This window comes from Dermochelys coriacea, chromosome 9 (assembly GCF_009764565.3).
Source record: "Dermochelys coriacea isolate rDerCor1 chromosome 9, rDerCor1.pri.v4, whole genome shotgun sequence".
NCBI classification, from domain to species: domain Eukaryota; kingdom Metazoa; phylum Chordata; order Testudines; family Dermochelyidae; genus Dermochelys; species Dermochelys coriacea.
The window spans coordinates 84,388,222-84,397,512 of NC_050076.1; positions in this window are offsets into that span (position 1 = coordinate 84,388,222).

Consider the following 9,291-nt stretch of genomic DNA (forward strand, 5'->3'; position numbering starts at 1 on the left):
CATTATCCCTTGTATGTACATGCAGTTGAGATCTGTCATGCTGAGAGAATTTTTCTATTATTTAAACTAATAAGCCACATTGGGATTTTGTTCTTTTTTATTATACACACACACACACACACACACACACACACACACACACACAAGCATGCGCACACACCCACACGCGTGCTGTCCTCCCAACACCTTCCATCCCAAACCTTTAGGGAGCTCTTACATGTCACAAGAGAATAAATGCCTGAGACATTATCTTCCCATACTGAGAGTTCAGAGAATTTGCATGACATCATGGGCATGACCCCCTCACTAATCACATTATATGCTGTTTAACTTAACACTGCTAAGCTTTGTCTGATAACATTGTAAATACCATTTTATTGTAAATTAGATTATTCAAACCTCCTTGGCGTTTAGGTCAGTTCTTGTGTGAGGTCCTTGCTCTTCCTCCCCCTTCCCCCCGCCCTGAATTAAATCTTTTGGTCTGTGAGCCAGGGCATTTCTTCAGCAGGAAGCACAATAAGAAAAGAAGTCTAGGCTATTATCTGCTTCTAACTCAGCACTGCTGATTGCATTTTGTGTATGGACAGAAGAACGCATGCATCTGTTCTTTTTCCCTTTCTTCTCTTGGAATAAAATCAGTAGGTTTTGTTTTCTTTCTTATAGCTGGCTGGGTCTCATTACAATCTTCCTGTGAGGTACTGTATACCTGAGACCCTATCATTTCCTTCTACCAAACCTAGACCTAGCTATTCCAGTTAGGCATCATTGTGCTGTTATCGAGCCTGTTTGCAAAGTAATGTGTCAACATGCTACTTTTTTTTGTTTTGTTTGCATTTGTTTTTGTTTTCCATAAGGAAAGGAAATGGTGCAGACTAAGATAAATCATCATCCCAACATCAGTCACAAGTCACAGCTGTCACTACATCATGTATAAAGCATGGCAATGTTTCCAAGGATATGTCTACACAGCATTTTGGACCAAGCGTCTCAGTCGACACTCTTCAGCTAACAGAACTAGCTTTCTAAAAATAGCTGCAACTTCAAAGCGCTATCTATACAGCTGTTTTTAGAACACTAGCATCACTCTAGGAGCACAAGTCCATTGACCTAGGCTGGGAAATTCACTCCTGCTGGGTCCAAAATGCCATGTCGATAAGCCAAGTGTCTGGAAAGGGGCAAGGATTACTTTCACTTTCAATTTTTGGTACATTTATTGTGAGGTTGAGGGAGACACAATGGGAGGTTTCTAATCTAGAGGAGTCCCCAGCAACAGGATTTTTCCATCATGTTCCGATATGACTATCTGAGAAGATCCTCCTCTTCTCCTTCCCTTATTGAAGTCTGTTGTAAGTGAATTTTGCGGTTTTCAGGAGTGGACTAGGAGTTAAGATTCCTGGGTTCTAGCTCAGCTGTGCCACTGACTCTGTGTCTAAGTTAACATGAGCTCTGACTTGGGTATTGCTCCTAAGCCTCCTCCTGTCCACATACAAAACGCTCTCTCCCAACTTTGGTGGTCCTTTCAACCCAGCTTATCTGAGGCTCGAGGGTCAAACCCAAGTGAGACTTTAATTCCAGATGGTACATCACCCACTTCTCAGTACTGAGATTCCTCCAATGCCTTCCCACAATTGTGTGTGTGCCCAGAAGGACAGACTATTGTCCCACAGTTGACTGGGGAAGAATCATATAGCTGCTCAGCTTACTGCAGCATAAGATGTACCCCCAGAAGTCCTAGCAGACACTCAAGGGGGAGGACACCACAAGTATTGGCACAGTAACTAAGGGAGGGCTTTGCGGTGTGGCTGCTCACAAACAGGGTAGGCTAACCTTGGGTGCCAATCACTCAACTCCGCTCTGCTGGGAAGACATACCCTGTGTGTCCTTGGCTAAATCACTAAACTTTTCTGTTCCTAAATTTTCCAATCTGTAAAAAAGTGATAATAATGCATAGCCATCTCTAAGAGATGTTGTAAGACCTAGTTAAACATTTGTAAAACATTTTCGGATCTTGAAACTCCCCTCTAAAAGTCTAGTCATTACTGCATGCTGAATTTATTCCAGCCTTGATGATTGTACATTCATTTGGCCATTTGTTCTGACCTAGTTATTCCTCCCTCCCCGCCCCCAAATTTCTTTTTAAAAGATGTGTAAGAATGATCGCAGAAACTGGAATCCAGCACACACAGTTATGACCTTGTATGATGTAACAGCGATACATGGTATCAGCATTTGTCATTAGTGTGGCACCCCATATTTAAAAAAAAAATGCCTGTTAATTAATGGTCACTTAAAACTCATGTACTTTTCACCATTTCTGCGATTCATTCTCTTCTTGAATTTCACTTAGGCAGGACAGTGAAACTATGTGAGATTATTTAATTTTAAATTTCTACTCAGGTTCACTTTCTGGTTCTCATAAATTAGTCCAATGCTGTAGTGTTGGGGTTTGCAACACAGCAAATGAATTTTTATATTAAGACTATTTAAATGAAGAACAATGTTTCCTGAAATTATTTTTAATTAATTTTGTAAAATTTTTCTTTTGTAACAAAACTTGACTTTTAGGTTTTCATTATCTAAGAGTAGCTCTGTAAATCTCCATCATATAGCAGTCAAAGAGAAACCTTGTGTAAGTAAAATGAGAAATATTTGGTCCCATTGCATAGAATGTAGATTTTCCTTTGAACTGAAGCACTGCACTTTGTTCTTTGTCCCCTTTTCCCAACCCAAATTTTGTCCTTAAACTGAAGTGGGGGTGTTTTTTTTTTTCCAAATTTGGCTTCAGCGGAACACTTTTAAGGGCAATACAGGATTCAGTCTTAAATTAAATTCTCTATCCACTTGTCTGGTAGTATACACATTACTCTGCAACTGAGAAAGTTTGTGTCAACGTATTCATTTCTAATTAATATTTATTAGGACCCCAGTTCAGCAATGCACTTAATTTTAAGCTTGTACTTAAGTCCTATTGAAATGTAGTTTCATTTAAGTCAATGCAACTTAAAGTACGTGCTTATGTGCTATGCTGTATCAGGGCTTAGAACTGAACAGCGCTGTGAAGAGTCTACATTTGTAAATAATGCAGCGTCATTGATTGATGCTTGGTTATGCTTACCATTCAGTATGACACAAAAAGAAAATAGTTTTGAATAAGTGCAATTTTAATTGTTCCATTATTATTCCCAGTTAGGAGCCCTTGGCCATTTTGCAGGCCAGGGTGGAAAATGTTTTCAGACTACCTCACCCCAAAATGGCATAGGAAAAAAAAAGGCAGTACAGAGCCCCTTGGAAATTGGTGCCCATGGCAACTGCTCTGCTCATCCACCCCTAGAACTGGCCCTGAATAAAGAATTCTCCCCCAAACCATAGTGGGAGGTAACGACCCTCCTGGACGTTACAAATTGACTTCACTCACTTGTATTGTCAGATGAGATATAGCGAAATATTTGCATTATTATTTCTTCTTAGCTTCTCTTTCCCATTTTTAAAAAGCTCTACTAAGATGAGCCTCGTGTCATAAAAGAATTCATCTTACACTAATTTTTCACTGTTCTGAAAAGGAACTTATCACATCTTGCAAGGGGCTCGATCTGGACTTTATTGGGAGTAGAAACAACTTGCAAGATCAAGCCCTCAGTGTAGGACAAAGCTGCAGGGCCTCCACGGAATACCTCCCTCCCTATCCATTGGCTGTTTTCGGGTCTCAGCACAGGCATGCTTGTTTGGGTTGGCTTTTCATATCTATTTAACTCCCCTCTGCACAGATATGGTGCTGGGGCAGAGTGGGAGCTGGGCATTTGATTACTTGCCATTAATGGTTTAAACACAGATTTATTTTAGTTTCAAAAGTGCCCAGGTGCCTTTTTAGCAGTGGGAATGCAATACATTATTTAAAGAAATTTAGTAAAGAAAAGAACTCTCACATTATTTAGAATTCTAGAAAGGAATGTACTTAATAATTAGCAAAACCAAGAATCCTATTTACAGAGTTTTAAAAAACATCTTCCTTAGTATAAATGTGTCACCTTGTAATTATCTGGGCCAATCCTCCGTGAATGCATGTGAGCAATTTTACTCATGTGAAAACAATGAGGAGTACTTGTGGCACCTTAGAGACTAACACATTTATTTGGGCATAAGCTTTCGTGGGCTAAAACCCACTTCATCAGATGCATGGAGTGGAAAATACAGTAGGAAGATATATATACATAGTACGTGAAATATATACATAGTACTCATGTGGAATGTTTGCAAGGTTTAGCCCAAAAACTGCAGTGTCATAAGCGTAAGATCAAATTAACCTGCAGAACTGAAAAGCTCAGAGAAGACTGCAGATGCCCACACATGCTTGTACGTACACATGCTCTCAACTGTAAAGGCATACAAACTCAAACATGTATGTTCACATCCCAGCATGCATTCTCACTCTCCTTCCCCTGTCCCCCCATGCTCATTAATAAATGAAAAAGGAAAGCTGGGAAAGATTTTTAAAAAAAAACAAACATGCTCTTTGATTCCTTTCCTCCTTGAGCTGCGAGGATCACTTAACAGAGACATTATCATCTGCATAATGTACAGGTCAAGAAAGAATAAATGGCTTATTACCCTGCCTTAAAAATCACATAAGCCAAAGCAATAGGTGAGCAATGACAAAATATGCTTGTATTTTTGTGTCATTGCACAATGAATATAAGCCTAACAGTACAACCACAATGACAGAGAATCATGAAAATAGAAACTGCAGTGTCTCTGTTAATTCCTTCCTAGCAGGAGGTTTCCTGTTGCCCAAGATCTCTGAGCAGCAAGTTGCCAACTTGGCCATAGAGCAATGCAATGTTAGCCTTCCAGATTTTTAGCTTCGTTCAGTCTCTGCCATTTCTGGGTCCCGCAAAGAACGCCAGTTCTGACTCCCAATCCTTTGCCTTAATGGCAACACCATCTATCAACTAATATATTTACTGTACAGACATGCTCCCAATAGGCATTTCTATGCATATCTGAAATAGGAAAGGATAGAAACTTAAGCAGAAAAGAAGAGTAACAATCATACAGGGCAACAGTCATCTTATTTGCATTGGAATAGAACTTTCTTTATGTTTCTCTGGGATTTCCTCATGTATTCTCTCACCTGCAGAGAAATTAGGATTTTAAATTCTGTTTCGTTATATGTCATGAATATTAGCAATAAGGTCAGGTGAACCCACTCAAAGAACTAGATCCAGTCTTGCCCCAGATTCCATCTTTAAACCAAAACATCTGGGTGAGCGAGAACTTCTTAACTTGATGCACTAAGATTGGGTATTAAAGTAACCATCAGCTTTGCTGAATGTGGCAACACTCACAAGCATCTGCACAACACAAGCCAAAACTCCTCAAGTCTTGCCCTAGCATACAACAAGGCCTAGGGTAAAACTTGAGGTCAGGGGCAACCTTACACACAAACCAACCAAACAACCTCTTGAGGCCCTGTTTCGCTGGGACTCCTGCAACCTATGCATGCTTTGCAACTCCGAGGCTATCCTTCTCCCTCTTCAGCAGTGAAATCAGAGAGGGAACTGACTCACTTGTAATTCAGCACTCTCTGCAGCAGTTTAGGTCCTCATGTGTCATGAGACACCCTACTAGAATGGATTATTTGAGGCTCTCCCTTCTTAGTTGTTACTAGGTTTAGTCAAGAAACTGGAGGGGATTTTACCAGGACACTACACTGCCATCCACCAACACTACCCCAGCTTGAGCAAGTTAACAATGAACCACAGCTACATTGGCCTGGTATTATGCCATAAACTCATAGTAGGTAGATATGTGAGTTACATACAGAGGGAAAGCAAAGAAGATAAATTTTCTCCTTTGTCAGAGCATAAAAGCCAGTGCACATATTCTACCAGGAAATAGTTACAAGATTGGATGTAGACTGGTACAACGAGGAAAGAAGATACAGTTTTTTCTTTAATATCACCAGCTTCTGAACTCAGGCCACTGGCAGGTAAAAACATCCTACACAAGTCTCCAAAGTCAGGACATATCAAAGTGCTAAATCACATTTTTAAACGCCTTTAAGCAACAGAGCTCTGCATGTTTATTCAACTCCTCCTCACAGCCATAATTCAGATACTAGAACAAAGGGGTCACACTTTTACGGTGGGCTTGTCTACATGGGGAAATTTTCCAGCATAACTATAGTGGTATAATTATACCAGTAAATTTCCCAGTGTAGACAAGCCTGGCCTATTAACACAAAAGGCAGTGGGTCTGTTACTTGAATTATCAAGGCTCATGTTATTCTAACACGGATACCACTAAAACACTTAGAAATGGAGCCCACTGTAACATGCAGTGCTCTCCTTGAGTAAAGAAGCATGCCCTTTTCCTGATTGAGATTCTCATACCACACTAATTATCAAGGGATTGGAGCAGGGGAGTTTGGATATACAGATCAAAATTCTTTAGGCTCCTGAGGTGTATTAGCTTGAGTGCCTCAAGCCAGATTCTTAAATCCACATTTACCCACCTAAATAAGAAGCCTGATTTTCAGAGGTGCTGAGCACTTGCAACTCCCAAATAGAGTGGAACTAAGAAGGAGCTGTCATTCATAGAGTGCCTCCTTCACGAGGATATAGATTTCCTAGTCACCAGGTAGCAATAATTCCTCTTCACAGGGGAGATAATAATATCATGGCTTCTGAATGAGCTGTGCTACCTGGCGAGTTGAGTTTCCTAAATGTTAATGCCACTATTTTAAAACTTATCCATGTCTGGGTGCCTAAATAAATGAGAGTGTGGGCGCTCATCACCTGTGAAAATCAGGCCACTTAATTAGGTGCCTAGTTACAGATTTGTCTCCTAAACTTAGGCACCCAAATGTGACAGGTTTAGCATTGGATTCTAATCCTGGCTCTGCCACCAACTCTAACCATAATTAAATAAAATATGAGGTACTCACCTTGTTCATGTCATGTACATCAATAGGACTCCTTCCGTAAGTAAAGTCCCTAGGATTCCTTGGGGCAGGGGCTGTATTTTTGTTTTGTGTTTGTAGAGGACCTAGCACAATAGAGTCCTCATTTGAGATTGGAGCTTTTAAATGATACCGCAATAATTACACTCATAAATTAAACAACAAATTGAATCAAGGTCAATTAAAGGATTTAATAAAATCTCCCCATTAAGAAAATGTGTTTATTCACTACTTCACAGAATGGGGTTGTGAGTCTTAATTCAGAAAAAATGTGTACAGTGCACTCAGATCCTTGGATGGGAGGTGCTAGAGAGGTGAAGGTATTATTATAATACAGTGAAAAGGGTCTCCACGATGTTTCCTTATTCTCTAAATTGTCTTGTTCCTCATATATCTGATTTCTTATATGTGGCCATAGCTATCAATGGTATTAAAAAAATGTTTATCCAGGCCTAGGTAGGGTTGCCAACCCTCCAGGATTGGCCTGGTGTCTTCAGGAGTTAAAGATTATGTCATGTGATAAAATCTCTAGGAAAAGATCTAACCAAAACTGGCAACCCTACCTGGATTCTTTATCAATGACATTGTCTTGGGCAGAGGATTTACAGTATAAGGGTGTGATTATTTTATTTATTTTACTCTTTTCTAACTAATTTATAAGTCTATAAATATATCAGAGGGATAAATACAGGAGAGGGAGAGGAATTATTTAAGCTCAGCACCAATGTGGACACAAGAACAAAATGGGTATAAACTGGCCACCAGGAAGTTTAGACTTGAAATTAGACGAAGGTTTCTAACCATCAGAGGAGTGAAGTTTTGGAATAGCCTTCCAAGGGAAGCAGTGGGGGCAAAAGATCTATCTGGTTTTAAGATTCTACTCGATAAGTTTATGGAGGAGATGGTATGATGGGATAATGGGATTTTAGTAAGTAATTGATCTTTAAATATTCAGGGTAAATAGGACTAATCCCCTGAGATGGGATATTAGATGGATGGGATCTGAGTTACCCAGGAAAGAATTTTCTTTAGTATCTGGTTGGTGAATCTTGCCCATATGTTCAGGGTTTAGCTGATCGCCATATTTGCGGTCGGGAAGGAATTTTCCTCCAGGGCAGATTGGAGAGGCCCTGGAGGTTTTTCGCCTCCCTCTGTAGCATGGGGCACGGGTCACTTGAGGGAGGCTTCTCTGCTCCTTGAAGTCTTTAAACCACGATTTGAGGACTTAAATAGCTCAGACATAGGTGAGGTTTTTCATAGGAGTGGGTGGGTGAGATTCTGTGGCCTGCGCTGTGCAGGAGGTCAGACTAGATGATCAGAATGGACCCTTCTGACCTTAGTATCTATGAATCTATAACTCTGACCCCCTGTCCTGCAATTTGTTGCAGATGGGTGCAGTCCTGTGCCTGTGAAGAGTCAATTGCAGGATCAAAGCCTTTGATTTTACAATCAGTAGGTGAGATATCAAATGTTGCTGTTGCCTATGAACAGTAATTATTTAACAAATAAATGTAATTAGGAGTTTTACTACTGGGCTAAATGTGCATTCCCACAATAGATGGTAATTGCTCTGAAAGATCCATTATGCTCAAATGAATATAAATATTGCGGCAAACTTGTTTAAATAGAAAGAGATTAATTTGGCTGTAATCACTCCAATTCTCCCAGTAGACAATATACACTTCAATCAATGCATAAACCTGGGGGAAACTAGATGGATTATAACATATATGCAACGTATTATATAGAATTATAGTTTTCCCCTGTATTGTGGCACATGTTGTATATAATTTTCTCCTGCATTTTAAGAAATAAATTAATACAAAATTATATTCTATACAATACATGGGAAAATAGCTAACTGTGTGTTCCTCCTTTAAAGACATCAATCCAGACCCTCAAATTTAAATTATATATATTTTGTAACACTGCAGGAAACAAATTTCTCTACTCTTTTTTCATCCTCTTAGCAAAAAACAGGAAATTAAAGACAAAAAAGGAAGTGAAAGCTACCTTCCCATCACTCTATTGTGCCTAAACATCCTGCATTGTTTTAGTGGGCTATATAATTTCCTACAGACCATATTGCAGACACTGCAAAAGCTAATCATAATCACCAGAGTTAAGAGAGGAATGTCAGCCTGGGCTGGGGATTTCCCTGCTTTTGTTTTACATTAAACATGTAGGTTTGTGTTTTTTATTAAATACTGGATTTTACTGTAATGTAATTGAACCCTAGTACCCCTAGTCAGTTTCCTGAATGCTCCTCTAGTCCTCCTTTTGATTTGGTTTAAGGATATTGGACCTGATCCAAAGCCCCTTGAAGTCCATGG